Source organism: Pseudophryne corroboree, unplaced genomic scaffold, assembly GCF_028390025.1.
Source record: "Pseudophryne corroboree isolate aPseCor3 unplaced genomic scaffold, aPseCor3.hap2 scaffold_462, whole genome shotgun sequence".
In the NCBI taxonomy this organism is placed as follows: Eukaryota; Metazoa; Chordata; class Amphibia; order Anura; family Myobatrachidae; genus Pseudophryne; species Pseudophryne corroboree.
The window spans coordinates 122,092-142,055 of NW_026970077.1; the positions used below are offsets into that span (position 1 = coordinate 122,092).

General features: G+C 41.4%; 6 non-coding genes across 6 annotated transcripts; 2 read left to right on the forward strand and 4 right to left on the reverse strand.

Annotated features, from left to right (window-relative positions):
* Nucleotides 1–467: 467 nt before the first annotated feature.
* On the forward strand, nucleotides 468–631 carry LOC135027265 (U1 spliceosomal RNA). The gene has a single exon (XR_010223766.1). It is a non-coding gene; the product is annotated as a U1 spliceosomal RNA (small nuclear RNA).
* A 152-nt stretch (nucleotides 632–783) lies between these two features.
* LOC135027175 (U1 spliceosomal RNA) lies at nucleotides 784–946 on the forward strand. Its single transcript, XR_010223683.1, has one exon. It is a non-coding gene; the product is annotated as a U1 spliceosomal RNA (small nuclear RNA).
* An 11,824-nt stretch (nucleotides 947–12,770) lies between these two features.
* On the reverse strand, nucleotides 12,771–12,934 carry LOC135027165 (U1 spliceosomal RNA). The gene has a single exon (XR_010223675.1). It is a non-coding gene; the product is annotated as a U1 spliceosomal RNA (small nuclear RNA).
* Nucleotides 12,935–13,085: 151 nt separating this feature from the next.
* LOC135027243 (U1 spliceosomal RNA) lies at nucleotides 13,086–13,249 on the reverse strand. Its single transcript, XR_010223745.1, has one exon. It is a non-coding gene; the product is annotated as a U1 spliceosomal RNA (small nuclear RNA).
* Nucleotides 13,250–13,923: 674 nt separating this feature from the next.
* On the reverse strand, nucleotides 13,924–14,086 carry LOC135027184 (U1 spliceosomal RNA). The gene has a single exon (XR_010223691.1). It is a non-coding gene; the product is annotated as a U1 spliceosomal RNA (small nuclear RNA).
* Nucleotides 14,087–14,238: 152 nt separating this feature from the next.
* On the reverse strand, nucleotides 14,239–14,402 carry LOC135027245 (U1 spliceosomal RNA). The gene has a single exon (XR_010223747.1). It is a non-coding gene; the product is annotated as a U1 spliceosomal RNA (small nuclear RNA).
* Nucleotides 14,403–19,964: the final 5,562 nt, after the last annotated feature.

Here is a 19,964-nt window from a genome sequence, read left to right on the forward strand (position 1 = left end):
TTACAGTGCCCAGCTGCTGCAAGAAATCAGCTTGAATGCTTCATGGGATGGGGCATGGCCAACATGAGCCCCACACCAAAGGAGGGTGGGGGTGTTTAATGCGATCTAGGGGTCATCCAAGCAGCGCAAAAGGCCGCCATGCCCTGCACGCCCCTTTTCTCTTTTCATATGCAGATGAGGGTTGAAGCCAACTTTGACCCACTGCTTGGATAACATCACCATATGCAAATCCATCTGCTGCAGGCCTTCCCCCAGGAATGCTTGCACTAGTTGTTGCATTTGGTTTGTTGTTTGGGGGTGCTTCAGTATTAGGCAGCCTTCTGTCCTCCCATGTTCATCTGAAAATATGTGTTCTCCCTGCAGTTGTTGTCCCCAGATGAGAGTTCCCTTGTGCTGCCTCAGTTGAATTTCCTTTACTTGACAGAGATGTGCCTGAGCAGCGGCCCTCCCCAGCCCTATCCCAAATCATACTTATTTTGCATAGGAGACACCATGGTCATGAAGATTGTTCAACCAGGGTGAGGTTCATACATTGCATTCTGGGTATGCTGACCCCTGTGATTTCCCCAAATGTGGGAAACTCGCCTGCATTATTTGTGGTAGTGGGGGACTGTGTTTGTGTTTTCCGCTGGTCAGCTCTGGTAAAAGTCAGATTTCTTTGTCTCAGATCTTCCTCTAGCCTTGTTCTTCTTTCAAGAGTTCCATTGTGCTGCCTCAGTTGGATCTCCATCACTTGACAGGGGGGTGCCCGAGCAGCGACCCTCCCCAGCTCTAGCCCAACTCCTACTTACCTGCCAGGTGAGATACTATGATCTTGAAGGTGCTTCTCCCAGGGCAAGGCTCACCCATTGCACTCTGGGTGTGCTGCCCCTGCGATTTCCCCAAATGTGGGAAACTTGACTGCATAATTTGTGTTTCCCCTGGTCGGCTCTCGTATAATTCAGATCTCTTTGTCTCAGGTCTCTCTCCAGCCTAGTTTGCTGTCTGTTTCCACTTCTCTTTTCTTGAGCCGCTCCCTTCTATGCCCTTGCGCACTATCCTGACTTTTCCTGTCTGCTTACTTTGTGCCTTCCAACGTACAATGCGAACTACAGGGAGTGCTGCAGGGCCCACACCCTTTTATTTGCCTTACAGAGCAGCTCTGGAGCTGTTACAGTGCCCAGCTGCTGCAAGAAATCAGCTTGAATGCTTCAGGGGCCTGGGCATAGCCAACATGAGCCCCACACCGAAGGAGGGTGGAGGTGTTTAATGCGAACTAGGGGTCATCCAAGCGCCGCAAAAGGCCGCCATGCCCTGCATAACCCTTTTCTCTTTTCATATGCAGATGAGGGTTCCAGCTAACTTTGGCCCACTGCTTGGATGACATCACCGTATGCAAATTCGTCTCCTGCAGACCTTCCCCCAGGAATGCTTGTACTAGTTATTGCATATGGTTTGATATATGATGGTGCTTCAGTATTAGGCAGCCTTCCACCCTCCCATGTTCATCTGAAAAGATGTGGTCTCCCTGCAGTTGTTGTCCCCAGACGAGAGTTCCCTTGTGCTTCCTCAGTTGAATCTCCTTAACTTGACGGGGGAGGGGCTGCCCGAGCAGCCACCCTCCCCAGCCCTATCCCAACTCATACTTATTTTGCATATGAGATCTCTATATCATGAAGATTGTTCTCACAGGGTGAGGTTCATCCATTATATTTTAAAATAGGAAGGTTCAAATTACATATTTGAATTGCATCTATGTGCTGGATTCAAATGTCCCCCCCCCCTTCCTTTCTCAATTGTGCCCGTCAGCAGCTATTCTAAGGTTGCTGCCAATGGGTGTGACACATTAATTTCTTCTGTGGGGTACACTGGACTCCACAAGGATTCACATTGGGGTGTAGAGTAGGATCTTGATCTGAGGCACCAACCGGCTCAAAGCTTTTGACTGTTCCAAAGATGCTCATTCTCCTCTATAACCCCGCTTCCATGAACAGGGAGCTCAGTTTGTAGTTGTTGCCTTCAGTAGCAGGCCACTTAACAGGGGCCTGCCTCAAGCAGCCTATTCTTAGCTATTAATTTTGACAAGAAAAGAAGAACTTTTTTTATGAGAATCTACAAGGGCTGCAGCAGGCTAGGTCTAATAGACATCTTTACTGCAGCTTCATCACTCCCAGCGGCGCTGTATACTCCCGTGCCCTGGTTGCTGGGTCACTGCAGCGGAGGCTCCGGTTTCTTCCTAAGGTCAGTCACACACAATGTAACACCCCGGTATAACAAGTGTGTAAACTATGTGGAACAGGTCAGGGATACCTTGATGGATTATTCCTCCTTCAGCAGCAGCTCTTTTCTATTCCTGGCAGAGAGGCAAGGTTTCCCCAGACACAAAGAAAGGCAGGCAGGGCTTTGTATGAAAGAATAAATGGTTTACCACATAACTCAGAAAAGGAACTGATTACAGTAGGGAAGGGAAAGATTTGATTCAAGCAACTTAAACACAGACACCATATACACTTTAAGTCATTACACAAATGGTAATATAACTAAATCTGAGATTAATACTATGTTGCTTAGTAATAGAAATCAACTTATGCAGACAATATTTAAGTCCCAGATAACATTGGTGTCACTGCAGGGAGTCTCTATGTGCACGTTGGGGCCCGGTTATGTTGTTACATAGTTATATGCAGCTATTGTCTCCTTTAGCTGTGAACAAAATATTGTAGCTCTGTGTAGTAAAGATGATTGTTTAAAACAAACTGGAGCTGCTTCCCATGTAAATCGCTGCATAGGTATAGTAAATATAGGATAATGTCCTTTGCAGTGGAGTAGGTTTCAGTATAAATATGGATTTATCTCACCCAGTCAATAGATGTTTCTGAGGCAGTTTCCCCTCAGATGTAGGCCAGTCAGCATTGGAATAAAGGCTTTATACTCTCCTGTCTCTGACACTTGCTGTGCACTCTCTTGGCTGAGAGTGTCATGGTGTTCTTACTTGTTAATTGCTGCACTTCCACTGCTGTATTTTGCACTACTGCTTACTCTCTCATGCAATTTTCAGCTTATTTGTCTCCCCTCTCTCAGCTGCTCATCTCTGCGTAATGGCGTCGCCAGCTCTTTCCTCACCATGGCTCCAACTGACTTCTCAAACTGCTGTTCAATTTTCTTTTAAATAAACTTTATTTAAAATGGCACAGGCAACTACACTGTTGTCAAAAATGTCCTTGTTGTTATGGGATATCACACGTGCCCCCCCAAAAACATGCGTGTCCTCACGCATTTTGGTTTTATCCCTATATAAACTTCTCACTATATCCAGTCACATTCATTAGTGAACACAGTTTATGTCTGAAACATTAACATTTATCAACACTTTTAACATCAGTATCTGATAGGTATAATTCCTTTTGTGCTATAGTACATTAACACATGCTCCTGGAGCAATCGGTTGAAATCTGGACAGTATATGGTCTTGAAAAGTTTGTCTAGGAAACCTCAACCCCCCTGCCATGGATGAGTATTGAACTCTTTCTAAACTGTCTTTGGGACATGCTGTACAAAACTGCAGCTGACTATGGTGGTTTTCTGTTTTGCAAGCCCTAGTCTTCTTGCCTCCTTGTCGGTGACAAACCACCTTAGTCTGCTGTAAATACATTTTATGAGCCTCTTCCATTCCATCTTGGGATTCAGTATCACAGCTGGTTTGGGACAATGGATTCTGGAGAAAAAGAGGCAGCAAGGTTCTTCTTACAGAACAGGTTGGACAGTTTCGGCACCATCTCTTGATGTCTTCCCTCATTTCAACCCAAAAGAACTTTTTCCAGATGCTTGTTTCCATCCTTTTGCACCCAGGGTGACCTGACTTGTCGTGATATTCTTCAAGCACATAACAAGCACTTTGTCTTGGAATTACAAGTTGACTGATCCTATAATGAGTATTAGGATCCACACTACATCGAACCAACTGTCCTTTCTCTTCAAACAGCCTTTCTCGCTGTCTCAACAACTTCAGGAGTTCTGGCGAGGATTCTTGCCTTTGTCGCTTGGTCAGGTATTTCCCAGTCTTCAGTAAGGCTTTGAGGTGTCTTATCATCTGACTTTTATCTTGCAGGTGGTCAAAACTGGTTCCTTGAATAGGTTGCTCACAGTTTCTAGAACTGGATGCTATATTATTCATGCCTAACATTGAAGCATTCTTTCGGATAATCTGGACACTGGAGATGGGCATTTCTATCATTATTTGGCTAGCCTTATTTTTTTCATGTTCCTCTCTTACAGATAATTCTGTTATCATTCTTCCCTTTTGTTTGGCTATCCCAGGTTGAAGGCCTTGTTTCTCCTGGAGCTTGTCAGTTTGAAACTCTCCTTGGAGTGCTGCTACGAGCTCCTCACAGCAGTTCCGCAACACATTCATGCCCACTATCACTGGAGGCAATCCATCATCTTGGGCAGTGGTGATGATGAAGCCTTGCTGTGGTAGCACTGTTTGTCCGATTTGAATTTCAGCTTCCCAGTATCCTTTGCAAGGGATGCAGTGCCCATTGCTTGCAATCGGGTTTATCAATGTGGAAGTTGACGGAAACATCTGTTCCTCAGTCCAATGCTGCTCAAACTGTGTTGCTTGTATTGTGGTCACTTGTGATCCAGTGTCTAAGAGAGCGGGCATTGAGACTCCATTGATGCAAACTTGAACCACCGGGCATTGGCTAACATAACGGGTTAACCACATGAATTTGGAGTTTAAATGATCTGGCTGCTCAAATTCTCTCTTAATTTGTACGCTTCCTTCACAGCTTTGAAAAATGGGTCGCCTTTGGGAGGCAAAGTGGTTGGAAAAAAGTGTCTCCCTGTTTCTATGTAGGTCCCATTGGGAACTGTTCAGTGGTCTCCTCTCCTGGCACCATTCCATTTCTTCATGGAGCAGTGCCTGCTGTCTCTTCAGAATCTGCAGGTCTCTGCGCATCTCTGTCACACCACGTGTCAGTTCAGCCAGCTGACCTCGTAACTCACTAGAAGAGTCAAATATGCATGTCTTTGAACATGGCACTGTCACTCCTTTTACTGTAGGTGGGTAAGTAGCTCCTTTAAAACTTGACTCCTGGGCATCAGAATTCTCTTGATACCGTGGCATCTCTGGAATAGACTCTTGTGGAACAGCCCCTGAAGTAAGACTGGAGCCTAGAACTTTAATCGCAGCCTCTTTAAAATCCAGGAATGTGCTTCCAGGCTTCTGCAATCTCAATAGTCGCAGCTGAGTTTTTACAAATTCGCCCCTTGCACCTTCAGTGAACTGGTCCAATAACATTTTCTCTTTGTCATGCACTTCCTCAGGGTCTGCTTGCTGAACATCTCTGAGTGCTTCCTGCAAGCTGAGGGCATAGCCCCGTAGTGACTCTCCTGGTTGTTGCTTTCGAGCAAAGAAGTGCATTTTAAGTTCTGACACTGTCCTTGTGTCAAATGTGGTAGCAAGCCTGTTGAGGATCTGGTCCACAGTCTTCTTCTCTTCAGTAGGCCAGGAAGTAACCTCTCTAAGTGCAAGCCTTTTCAACTGTCCCATCAAGATCTCCACCTTTTGCTGCTCCTTCAGCGGGTACAGACGAAACAAAGACTGCAGTAGTATCCTCATCAGTTTATTTTTGTCAATTACCATTTTAATAATCGGGTAAAGAAAATTAAGTGGATTTTTGAAAGAAAACAATACTGTCAATATACTATTAAAACAAATTAAAATGGTAAAAGTTATTGTACTTTAAGTAAAAATAAAAGAGCAAAAATATCAATCCCAGTTTTGGATTACTTTAATTAACAAAAAAAAATGCATATAGCAGAGAATAGTTTCAATCTGCCTACCTCTGGGCTATGGACCCAGCATGCTTCCATTGCTGTAATCTGCTGCACATGTAATTGCAAGAGATCCTGAAGCACTCACTCATCATGGGAAAGTACCAATGTGTTTCTTCATTGGTTGATGGAAGAAACATCTTACAAAAACTCTCCAGATTATTGACTATTTAAAGTTTTTCTAGGAAACGTTCTAGATGAATGCTTATCAGCATTTGTCAGTAAATACTTTTGCAAAGTGTCGCTGTGGCGCAATCAGTTAGTGTGTACGGCTATTAACCAAAAAGTTGGTGGTTCAATCCCACCCAGGGACGTAATTGACCTTGTTATCAGATTTTGGTGATCTTTAAGTAGACAAGTCAAAATTTCAAAAACCCCTGTTATGGTGTAGGGTGCCTGGCCTTCTCTGATGTAATCAGAGTTAGATTTGATTCAGTGATTTTATAAAAACAGCTAGGAAGCACAATTTAGCAGTGGTTTGCAGAGAAAAAGAAATATGCTGGCAAAAAAATCAAATTGAGTGATTAAACAGCTCTTCATTTTCTGGCTTTATTTTTATGCTAACAAATTTGTTCTCTGAAAAGTGTCCACAAAGCCAAATATCTGATTAACATCTTTGTAGGGATGGTTTTTCACCTATTACTAAATTAAACTTGCTTCATTGGAAAGGCAGCAAGATGCATCCTCATTTCAATATCTACTGAAATAATACAGGTTGACACCAGGAAACATTAACGCCACTGCATCCTTGCTGCTTTCTCATGTGGAAGTCTGTTTAATGTGAAAACAAGGTGATATCTAATTAGCACACAGGTAAGGAATTAAGAAAATCTTTATTTAAGGGTGAAGATGTTTCTCACAAAATCGTTGCCCCAATGCATCATTGAAATTCAAGCTGGAAAGATGATTTTAATATATCACTTGTACATTTTGTATTGCTCTTTTGGTGACAATGTAGTTTGTTTTTGTCAATTACCATTTCAATAATAGGGTAAAGAAAATTAAGTGGATTTTTGAAAGAAAACAATACTGTCAATATACTATTAAAACAAATTAAAATGGTAAAAGTTATTGTACTTTAAGTAAAAATAAAAGCTAAAATATCAATCCCAGTTTTGGATTACTTTAATGAACAAAAAAAATGCATATAGCAAAGGATAGTTTCAATCTGCCTACCTCTGGGTTATGGGCCCAGCATGCTTCCATTGCAGTACTCTGCTGCACATGTAAGTGCAAGAGATCCTGAAGCACTCACTCATCATGCGAAAGTACCAATGTGTTTCTTCATTGGTTGCTGGAAGAAACATCTTACAAAAACTCTCCAGATTATTGACTTTTTAAAGTTTTTCTAGGAAACGTTCTAGATGAATGCTTATTAGTCTTTGTCAGTATGTACTTTTTGCAAAGTGTCTCTGTGGCGCAATCGGTTAGTGTGTTCAGCTATTAATCAAAAGGTTGGTGGTTCAATCCCACCCAGGGAAGTAATTGACCTTGTAGTCAGATTTTGGTGATATTTAAGTAGACAAGTCAAAATTTCAAACCCCCTGTTATGGTGTAGGGTACCTGGCCTTCTCTGATGTAATCAGAGTTAGATTTGATTAAGTGATTTTATAAAAAAACAGCTAGGAAGCACAATTTAGCAGTGGGTTGCAGAGAAAAAGAAAAATGCTGGCAGAAAAATCCAATTGAGTGATTAAACAGCTCTTCATTTTCTGGCTTTATTTTTATGATAACAAATTTGTTCTCTGAAAAGTGTCCACAAAGCCAAGTATCTGATTAACATCTTTGTAGGGATGGTTTTTCACCTATTACTAAATTAAACTTGCTTCATTGGAAAGGCAGCAAGATGCATCCTCATTTCAATATCTACGGAAATAATACAGGTTGACACCATGAAACATTAACGCCACTGCATCTTTGCTGTTTTCTCATGTGGAAGTCTGTTTAATGTGAAAACAAGGTGATATCTAATTAGCACACAGGTAAGGAATTAAGAAAATCTTTATTTAAGGGTGAAGATGTTTCTCACAAAATCGTTGCCCAAATGCATCATTGAAATCCAAGCTGGAAAGATGATTTTAATATATCACTTGTACATTTTGTATTGCTCTTCTGGTGACAATGTAGTTTGTTTTTGTCAATTACCAATTTAATAATCGGGTAAAGAAAATTAAGTGGATTTTTGAAAGAAAACAATACTGTCAATATACTATTAAAACAAATTAAAATGGTAAAAGTTATTGTACTTTAAGTAAAAATAAAAGAGCAAAAATATCAATCCCAGTTTTGGATTACTTTAATTAACATAAAAAAATGCATATAGCAGAGGATAGTTTCAATCTGCCTACCTCTGGGTTATGGACCCAGCATGCTTCCATTACAGTACTCTGCTGCACATGTAAGTGCAAGAGATCCTGAAGCACTCACTCATCATGGGAAAGTACCAATGTGTTTCTTCATTGGTTGATGGAAGAAACATCTTACAAAAACTCTCCAGATTATTGACTATTTGAAGTTTTTATAGGAAACGTTCTAGATGAATGCTTATTAGCCTTTGTCAGTATGTACTTTTGCAAAGTGTCGCTGTGGCGCAATCAGTTAGTGTGTACGGTTATTAACCAAAAGTTTGGTGGTTCAATCCCACCCAGGGATGTAATTGACCTTGTTATCAGATTTTGGTGATCTTTAAGTAGACAAGTTAAAATTTCGAAAACCCCTGTTATGGTGTAGGGTACCTGGCCTTCTCTGATGTAATCAGAGTTAGATTTGATTCAGTGATTTTATAAATATAGCTAGGAAGCACAATTTAGCCGTGGGTTGCAGAGAAAAAGAAATATGCTGGCAAAAAAATCCAATTGAGTGATTAAACAGCTCTTCATTTTCTGGCTTTATTTTTATGCTAACAAATTTGTTCTCTGAAAAGTGTCCACAAAGCCAAGTCTCTGATTAACACCTTTGTAGGGATGGTTTTTAACCTATTACTAAATTAAACTTGCTTCATTGGAAAGGCAGCAAGATGCATCCTCATTTCAATATCTACTGAAATAATACAGGTTGACACCAGGAAACATTAACGCCACTGCATCCTTGCTGCTTTCTCATGTGGAAGTCTGTTTAATGTGAAAACAAGGTGATATCTAATTAGCACACAGGTAAGGAATTAAGAAAATCTTTATTTAAGGGTGAAGATGTTTCTCACAAAATCGTTGCCCCAATGCATCATTGAAATTCAAGCTGGAAAGATGATTTTAATATATCACTTGTACATTTTGTATTGCTCTTCTAGTGACAATGTAGTTTGTTTTTGTCAATTACCATTTTAATAATCGGGTAAAGAAAATTAAGTGGATTTTTGAAAGAAAACAATACTGTCAATATACTATTAAAACAAATTAAAATGGTAAAAGTTATTGTACTTTAAGTAAAAATAAAAGAGCAAAAATATCAATCCCAGTTTTGGATTACTTTAATTAACAAAAAAAAATGCATACAGCAGAGGATAGTTTCAATCTGCCTACCTCTGGGCTATGGACCCAGCATGCTTCCATTACAGTACTCTGCTGCACATGTAATTGCAAGAGATCCTGAAGCACTCACTCATCATGGGAAAGTACCAATGTGTTTTTTCATTGGTTGATGGAAGAAACATCTTACAAAAACTCTCCAGATTATTGACTATTTAAAGTTTTTCTAGGAAACGTTCTAGATGAATGCTTATTAGCCTTTGTCAGTATGTACTTTTGCAAAGTGTCGCTGTGGCGCAATCCGTTAGTGTGTATGGCTATTAACCAAAAGGTTGGTAGTTCAATCCCACCCAGGGACGTAATTGACCTTGTTATCAGATTTTGGTGATCTTTAAGTAGACAAGTCAAAATTTCAAAAACCCCTGTTATGGTGTAGGGTACCTGGCCTTCTCTGATGTAATCAGAGTTAGATTTGATTCAGTGATTTTATAAAAACAGCTAGGAAGCACAATTTAGCAGTGGTTTGCAGAGAAAAAGAAATATGCTGGCAAAAAAATCCAATTGAGTGATTAAACAGCTCTTCATTTTCTGGCTTTATTTTTATGCTAACTAATTTGTTCTCTGAAAAGTGTCCACAAAGCCAAGTATCGGATTAACATCTTTGTAGGGATGGTTTTTCACCTATTACTAAATTAAACTTGCTTCATTGGAAAGGCAGCAAGATGCATCCTCATTTCAATATCTACTGAAATAATACAGGTTGACACCAGGAAACATTAACACCACTGCATCCTTGCTGCTTTCTCATGTGGAAGTCTGTTTAATGTGAAAACAAGGTGATATCTAATTAGCACACAGGTAAGGAATTAAGAAAATCTTTATTTAAGGGTGAAGATGTTTCTCACAAAATCGTTGCCCCAATGCATCATTGAAATTCAAGCTGGAAAGATGATTTTAATATATCACTTGTACATTTTGTATTGCTCTTCTGGTGACAATGTAGTTTGTTTTTGTCAATTACCATTTTAATAATCGGGTAAAGAAAATTAATTGGATTTTTGAAAGAAAACAATACTGTCAATATACTATTAAAACAAATTAAAATGGTAAAAGTTATTGTACTTTACGTAAAAATAAAAGAGCAAAAATATCAATCCCAGTTTTGGATTACTTTAATTAACAAAAAAAAAATGCATATAGCAGAGGATAGTTTCAATCTGCCTACCTCTGGGTTATGGGCCCAGCATGCTTCCATTGCAGTACTCTGCTGCACATGTAAGTGAAAGAGATCCTGAAGCACTCACTCATCATGGGAAAGTACCAATGTGTTTCTTCATTGGTTGATGGAAGAAACATCTTACAAAAACTCTCCAGATTATTGACTTTTTAAAGTTTTTCTAGGAAACGTTCTAGATGAATGCTTATTAGCCTTTGTCAGTATGTACTTTCGCAAAGTGTCTCCGTGGTGCAATCGGTTAGTGTGTTTGGTTATTAACCAAAGGGTTGGTGGTTCAATCCCACCCAGGGATGTAATTGACCTTGTCATCAGATTTTGGTGATCTTTAAGTAGACAAGTCAAAATTTCAAACCCCCTCTTTTGGTGTAGGGTACCTGGCCTACTCTGATGTAATCAGAGTTAGATTTGATTAAGTGATTTTATATAAAATAGCTAGGAAGCACAATTTAGAAGTGGGTTGCAGAGAAAAAGAAATATGCTGGCAGAAAAATCCAACTGAGTGATTAAACAGCTCTTCATTTTCTGGCTTTATTTTTATGCTAACTAATTTGTTCTCTGAAAAGTGTCCACAAAGCCAAGTATCGGATTAACATCTTTGTAGGGATGGTTTTTCACCTATTACTAAATTAAACTTGCTTCATTGGAAAGGCAGCAAGATGCATCCTCATTTCAATATCTACTGAAATAATACAGGTTGACACCAGGAAACATTAACGCCACTGCATCCTTGCTGCTTTCTCATGTGGAAGTCTGTTTAATGTGAAAACAAGGTGATATCTAATTAGCACACAGGTAAGGAATTAAGAAAATCTTTATTTAAGGGTGAAGATGTTTCTCACAAAATCGTTGCCCCAATGCATCATTGAAATTCAAGCTGGAAAGATGATTTTAATATATCACTTGTACATTTTGTATTGCTCTTCTGGTGACAATGTAGTTTGTTTTTGTCAATTACCATTTGAATAATAGGGTAAAGAAAATTAAGTGGATTTTTGAAAGAAAACAATACTGTCAATATACTATTAAAACAAATTAAAATAATAAAAGTTATTGTACTTTAAGTAAAAATAAAAGAGCAAAAATATCAATCCCAGTTTTGGATTACTTTAATTAACAAAAAAAAATGCATATAGCAGAGGATAGTTTCAATCTGCCTACCTCTGGGTTATGGGCCCAGCATGCTTCCATTGCAGTACTCTGCTGCACATGTAAGTGAAAGAGATCCTGAAGCACTCACTCATCATGGGAAAGTACCAATGTGTTTCTTCATTGGTTGATGGAAGAAACATCTTACAAAAACTCTCCAGATTATTGACTTTTTAAAGTTTTTCTAGGAAACGTTCTAGATGAATGCTTATTACCCTTTGTCAGTATATACTTTTGCAATGTGTCTCTGTGGCGCAATCAGTTAGCGTGTTCGGTTATTAACCAAAAGGTTGGTGGTTCAATCCCACCCAGGGATGTAATTTACCTTATTATCAGATTTTGGTGATCTTTAAGTAGACAAGTCAAAATTTCAAACCCCCTCTTATGGTGTAGGGTACCTGGCCTTCTCTGATGTAATCAGAGTTAAATTTGATTAAGTGATTTTATAAAAGAACAGCTAGGAAGCACAACTTAGCAGTGGGTTGCAGAGAAAAAGAAATATCCTTGCAGAAAAATCCAATTGAGTGATTAAACAGCTCTTCATTTTCTGGCTTTATTTTTATGCTAACAAATTTGTTCTCTGAAAAGTGTCCACAAAGCCAAGTATCTGATTAACACCTACGTAGGGGTGGTTTTTCACCTATTACTAAATTAAACTTGCTTCATTGGAAAGGCAGTAAGTGATGTCATCCAAGCAGTGGGTCAAAGTTGGCTTCAACCCTCGTCTGCTTATGAAAAGAGAAAAGGGATATGCAGGGCATGGCGGCCTTTTGCGACGCTTGGATGACCCCTAGTTCGTATTAAACACCCCCACCCTCCTTCGGTGTGGGGCTCATGTTGGCCATGCCCCAGCCCCTGAAGCATTCAAGCTGATTTCTTGCAGCAGCTGGGTACTGTAACAGCTCCAGAGCTGCTCTGTAAGGCAAGTAAAAGGGTGTGGGCCCTGCAGCACTACCTGTAGTTTGCATTGTGCATTGGAAGGCACAAAGTAAGCAGACGGGAGGAGAAGTCAGGATAGTGCACAAGGTTATAGAAGGGAGGGTCTCAAGAAAAGAGAAGTGGAAACAGACAGCATACTAGGCTGGAGAGAGACCTGAGACAAAGAGATCTGAATTATACGAGAGCCGTCCAGGGGAAACACAAATTATGCAGTCAAGTTTCCCACATTTGGGGAAATCGCAAGGGGCAGCACACCCAGAGTGCAATGGGTGAGCCTTGCCCTGGGAGAAGCACCTTCATGATCATAGTATCTCACCTGGCAGGTTAGTAGGAGTTGGGCTAGAGCTGGGGAGGGTCGCTGCTCGGGCACTACCTGTCAAGTGAAGGAGATCCAACTGAGGCAGCACAAGGGAACTCTCAAAAGAAGAACAAGGCTAGAGGAAGATCTGAGACAAAGAAATCTGACTTTTACCAGAGCTGACCAGAGGAAAGCACAAACACAGTCCACCACTACCACAAATAATGCAGTCGAGTTTCCCACATTTGGGGAAATCACAGGGGTCAGCATACCCAGAATGCAATGAATGAACCTCACCCTGGGAGAACAATCTTCATGACAATAGTATCTCCTATGCAAAATAAGTATGATTTGGGATAGGGCTGGGGAGGGCCGCTGCTCAGGCACATCTCTGTCAAGTAAAGGAGATTCAACTGAGGCAGCACAAGGGAACTCTCATCTGGGGACAACAACTGCAGGGAGAACACATATTTTCAGATGAACATGGGGTGGCAGAAGGCTGCCTAATACTGAAGCACCCCCAAACAACAAACCAAATGCAACAACTAGTGCAAGCATTCCTGGGGGATGGCCTGCAGCAGATGGATTTGAATATGGTGATGTCATCCAAGCAGTGGGTCAAAGTTGGCTTCAACCCTCGTCTGCATATGAAAAGAGAAAAGGGGCGTGCAGGGCATGGAGGCCTTTTGTGGTGCTTGGATGACTCCTAGTTTGCATTAAGCACCCCCACCCTCCTTCGGTGTGGGGCTCATGTTGGCCATTCCCCAGCCCCTGAAGCATTCAAGCTGATTTCTTGCAGCAGCTGGGCACTGTAACTGCTCCAGAGCTGCTCTGTAAAGCAAGTGAAAGGGTGTGGGCCCTGCAGCACTACCTGTAGTTTGCATTGTGCATTGGGAGGCACAAAGTAAGCAGACGGGAGGAGAAGTCAGGATAGTGCACAAGGGTATAGTAGGGAGGGGCTCAAGAAAAAAGAAGTGGAACCAGACAGCAAACTAGGCTGGAGAGAGACCTGAGACAAAGAGATCTGAATTACATGAGAGCCGACCAGGGAAAACTCAAATTATACAGTCAAGTTTCCCACATTTGGGGAAATCGCAGGGGCAGCACACCCAGAGTGCAATGGGTGAGCCTTGCCCTGGGAGAAGCAACTTCATGATCATAGTATCTCACCTGGCAGGTAAGTAGGAGTTGGGCTAGAGCTGGGGAGGGTCGCTGCTCGGGCACCCCCCTGTCAAGTGATGGAGATCCAACTGAGGCAGCACAAGGGAACTCTCGAAAGAAGAACAAGGCTAGAGGAAGGTCTGAGACAAAGAAATCTGACTTTTACCAGAGCTGACCAGAGGAAAGCACAAACACAGTCCCCCACTACCACAAATAATGCAGTCGAGTTTCTCACATTTGGGGAAATCACAGGGGTCAGCATACCCAGAATGCAATGAATGAACCTAACCCTGGGAGAACAATCTTCATGACCATGGTATCTCCTATGCAAAATAAGTATGATTTGGGATAGGGCTGGGGAGGGCCGTTGCTCAGGCACATCTCTGTCAAGTAAGTTGCATTTGATTTGTTGTTTGGGGGTGCTTCAGTATTAGGCAGCCTTCTGCCCTACCATGTTCATCTGAAAATATGTGTTCTCCCTGCAGTTGTTGTCCCCAGATGAGAGTTCCCTTGTGCTGCCTCAGTTGAATCTCATTTTGGAGAAGACCTCAATAAGATTGTAGCTGATCTGGCTACTGCTAAAACAGCTTGCCTACCTAGTATGACTCCTACCACGCAGAAGGCTAAAAGTACTTTTCTTGGCCCTTTCATCCTCCAGGTAAAGCGTACCCAAGGTCAGGCATACCCAAAGCAAGCTCATGTTTCCAGACCTGCCAAGCCCAGACTGAAGCAATCCTGGGCTGCCCATCAGCCTGCTTCCAAAACGGACAAGCCTGCCGCATGACGGTGCAGGCCTCCCTCTGGGGGATCCCAGGGTGGGGGGCCCGACTTCTAGGTTTGGCAAAGAAAGGTATAATTCTAAGCTAGAGAATTCTGTTTGGAGCTCACCTTGTACTTTGTGAAGAAATAATCAGCATTGTGGCTGAGCAGATACATGTAGTGTGTGGCTGCAAACTGCATGGATCTGCTGCGTTGTAATGCTGATTCTTTTTTTTTTTGCAAAGTACCAATAGCTTCATATAATGTTCACAATTTTTATGCAGGATCAAATAGCTCAATAGGTAGGGTGTTTGAATAGAATTCAACAGGTTATAGGTTTGAATCCTGGGTATGGTAGTTTGAGATGTGTTATTTAATAAAGTATGTTGTTCTGACTGCCGGCATCCTATCACCTTGGATATCATACTAAATAAATGGAGTTGATAACATTTTTTTTTTTTTTAACTAGGGACAATTTCCAGATACTTCTCTTTATAACTGAGATTGCCCCCTGGAACTTCACATCAGTTGACAACTATGCATGAGTGGGCAGTGCTTGCCCTGGATCTGCCCACCCATTTATGTGCCGTCATAAAATAAAGCATGACTGACAGTTATCCTGGGCATACACTACACAATTATCTGTCAGGCTATCTATCCAGTCTGGATGGATGGAATGAAAATCTGGTAATGTATAGGAGCAAATGTCAATTAACCATTTGCTCCCAAACACTAGAAAAGTGGTCAAAAATGGTCATTACACAAATTGGTTAAACCCAAAATTTAACCAATTTGTTTAGGGGACCATTTTTGTCCATTTTTTAGTGTTTGAGAGTAAATCGTTGATGGTCATTTGCTCACATAGATAAAAGGATTTCTATTCCAACCAGCCAGTGTTGGAGAGATGGTCTGCCAGATTACATAATGCATACCAGAGCCATAACTAGACTTTTTGGTGCCCTGTGACAGAGAATTATATGCCCTCCCCCCCCATTTTTGCAATATGGACAAAAGGCGCATGCCTTGTGGGGAAGGGGCATAACAAGATTGGTCTCAGAGAAAGCACATGAGATATGAAGATATATCTAGTATACTTGACACTCAATGGTTTGTGGTATTGCCGGGGTGCCCTCCTTAAATGCATTTACAGTCTTACATGGCATGTTTGTGTAAATGGCATATCAGCAGTCAGCACTAACTGGTGACATGCCATTTGTACAAGTAAGCCATGTGTGACTAATATATAAACATACTTTATTAAATAACACCTCAAACTATCATACCCAGGATTCAAACCTATAACCTGTTGAATTCTAATCAAACACCCTACCCATTGAGCTACTTGATCCTGCATCTATTCTAACCTCCAAAAACAGATTCAGTTGCATTTTCCAGCGTGTTTTGTTTGCGCCTTTGCAAATGTCTTACATCGACAAACTTATTTAGTACTATTTTGCAAATAGGGTTACATTGTCGCAACATTGTGTTCCCTAATTGCTTGATTTTTTAAATGCAAAAATTGATAAAGACACCTGATAATTGCTCTGTGGAGTCTTATTTTGTGTATACTTCTTATCTACATTTAATTCCCTACCTCTAATCAAGGCATTTTTAAATGCTGGGCGCTGCCAGGACGTGAGGCCTACCTAGTCTTTAGATCTGAATTTGAATGTACTTGTGAACTAACTTAATTTCCTACTTCTAAATTCATTCCTAAATTCACTACTTACATTAATCCTGTAGTTGGGCATTTTGAGCCTTCAATTGTGGGCATTGTTTTGTGTCCAGACCAGCAGCTGGTGGTGTGCATTTGCTGGAAAGGCATCGAAGACCTCCGATATGCTGCATCTCCTGATGTGTGTCTGCCTCAAGTGGCTGTCAGCAAATGCATGCTAGACACCCCATTCCAAGCTGATTGTGACATCACGGAACATGCATCATAGAACAGGCATGCTAGAACATGGGTCTTCAACCTGCGACCCTCCAGCTGCTGTGGAACTACATATCCCAGCATGCCCTGCCTCAGTTTTAGCATACCTTAATAGCAAAACTGTGGCAGGGCATGCTGGGATGTGTAGTTTCACAGCAGCTGGAGGGCCCCAGGATGAAGACCCATGTGCTAGAACCAAACCGCAGGTACATTGAATGCTAGCAAGCTGCATGTTTAAATCCTTTTTGTTCCGCAGCATTCCAATGCGGAAGATTCCATGGAACCAGAGATTATTCCATTGAGAAGGACATGCTGCCTGGATGACTGCACTGTGCAAATTAAATCACGGAGCCAGTTGGCTTGTGGGTGGCTCTGGTGACTGGGTGGTTGGGTGGGCGGTGTGTCGGAGGTGGAGCACATGCAAATGAATGTGTATCATCCAGCTAGTGAGAGAGAAAACTCATGCAGGAGTGTGCCTGCTTGTCAGTGAGTTATGCACCTTGCCAGACGTCAAATCTACATGGAGCAACTGGAGGGGACAAGAGCAGGTTTGGAAAATATAGACAGAAGAGCATATATGCTGGCGCATTCTCCATGATTGTGTCAGCTTATGTTTTGGTGCACTGCACTTTCCTCCACTAAGTTTTAGCCATTTTGTTTAAACGCAAGTGTAGTTGCTTCTCGCTCTTTTGGCTGTGATATTGTATCGTGGTTGAAGAGTCTGCTGCAGGGATTGTTTTCTTCATTGGCGAGAGACTGAAGATATTCCAGGATGGAAGGCTTGGGAACACTATCCGTTTTTCAGTTGTGGAAGAGTTGAAAGACCGGATTGGACTACATTCTATAGTAAAGGGTATCTTTGTATTTATTAATCCTCCCTTTATATGTGTCTGTCTTTCAATAAAGCTTTGGGCTTGTGATTCCGTCACCCTCTTACACTCCACACCCATAGCCTTATTAACTATTGTATTGTTTAAATGTATAGTGCAGTTCATGATTTATAGTGTAGGCTGGCCTGTGCTGTAGTTCTTGAACTGTACTATACCGACAGCATTTGTATTGTGTTTTGGCTGTGCTGCAACACAGTACTTATGTGTGTAATGTTTATGTATGTTTTTTTGCTTCTTTATGTCAATAAAGACTGCTTTTTCAATCCAATATCTGAAAACAATCAATGTTTATCTTTGATGGCAATAGAAGTGGTATGATATTTGCTGCTTTTGAAAGGCAATATCTGATATGTCCCCTATCTGGGAACCATATATTAAATGGCTTTTCAGAAAAGGGAGATGGGAGAAGAGCTTTCAGTACTTGTAGGACCGATGCACATTTCCTATTCTAGCCTCCAAAAACAGATTCAGTTGCATTTTCCAGCGTGTTTTGGATGCGCCTTTGCAAATGTCTTACATCGACAAACTTATTTAGTACTATTTTGCAAATAGGGTTACATTGTTGCAACATTGTGTTCCCTAATTGCTTGATTTTTTAAATGCAACAATTGATAAAAACACCTGATAACTGCTCTGCGGAGTCTTATTTTGTGTCTACTTCTTATCTACATTTAATTCCGTACCTCTAATCAAGGCATTTTTAAATGCTGGCGGCTGCCAGGACGTGAGGCCTACCTAGTCTTTAGATCTGAATTTGAATGTACTTGTGAACTAACTTAATTTCCTACTTCTAAATTCATTCCTAAATTCACTACTTACATGAATCCTGTAGTTGGGCATTTTGGGACTTCGATTGTGGGCATTGTTTTGTGTCCAGACCAGCAGCAGGTGGTGTGCATTTGCTGGAAAGGCATCGAAGACCTCCGATATGCTGCATCTCCTGATGTGTGTCTCCCTCAAGTGGCTGTCAGCAAATGCCTGCTAGACACCCCATTCCAAGCTGATTGTGACATCACGGAACATGCATCATAGAACAGGCATGCTAAAACATGGGTCTTCAACCTGCGACCCTCCAGCTGCTGTGGAACTACACATCCCAGCATGCCCTGCCTCAGTTTTAGCATACCTTAATAGCAAAACTGTGGCAGGGCATGCTGGGATGTGTAGTTTCACAGCAGCTGGAGGGCCACAGGATGAAGACCCATGTGCTAGAGCCAAGCCGCAGGTACATTGAATGCTAGCAAGCTGAATATTTAAATCCTTTTTGTTCCGCAGCATTCCAATGCGGAAGATTCCATGGAACCAGAGATCCTTCCATTGAGAAGGACATGCTGCCTGGATGACTACACTGTGCAAATTAAATCACGGAGCCAGTTGGTTTGTGGGTGGCTCTGGTGACTGGGTGGTTGGGTGGGTGGTGTGTCGGAGGTGGAGCACATGCAAATGATTGTGTATCATCCAGCTAGTGAGAGTGAAAACTCATGCAGGAGTGTGCCTGCTTGTCAGTGGGTTATGCACCTTGCCAGACGTTAAATCTACATAGAGCAGCTGCAAGGGACAAGAGCAGGTTTGCAAAATATAGATAGAAGAGCATATATGCTGGCGCATTCTCCATGATTGTGTCAGCTTATGTTTTGGTGCACTGCACTTTCCTCCACTAAGTTTTAGCCATTTTTGTTAAGCTCAAGTGTAGTTGCTTCTCGGCCTTTTGGCTGTGATCTTGTATTGTGGTTGAAGGGTCTGCTGGAGGGAGGGATTGCTTTCTTCATTGGCGAAAGACCAAAGATATTCCAGGATGGAAGGCTTGGGAACACTATCCGTTTTTCAATTGTGGAAGAGTTGAAAGACCGGATTGGACTACATTCTATAGTAAAGGATGTCTTTCTATTTATTAATCCTCCCCTTATATGTGTCAGTCTTTCAATAAAGCTTCGGGCTTGTGATTCCCTCACCCTCTTACACTCCACACCCATAGCCTTATTAACTGTTGTATTATTGTACAGTTTAAATGTATAGTGCAGTTCATGATTTATAGTGTAGGCTGGCCTGTGCTGTAGTTCTTGAACTGTACTATACCGTCAGCATTTCTATTGTGTTTTGGCTGTGCCGCAACGCGGTACTTATGTGTGTAATGTTTATGTATGTTTTTTTGCTTCTTTATGTGCATCGGTCCTACAAGTACTGAAAGCTCTTCTCCCATCTCCCTTTTCTGAAAAGCCATTTAATATATGGTTCCCAGATAGGGGACATATCAGATATTGGATTTCAAAAGCATCAAATATCATACCACTTTTATTGCCATCAAAGATAAACATTGATTGTT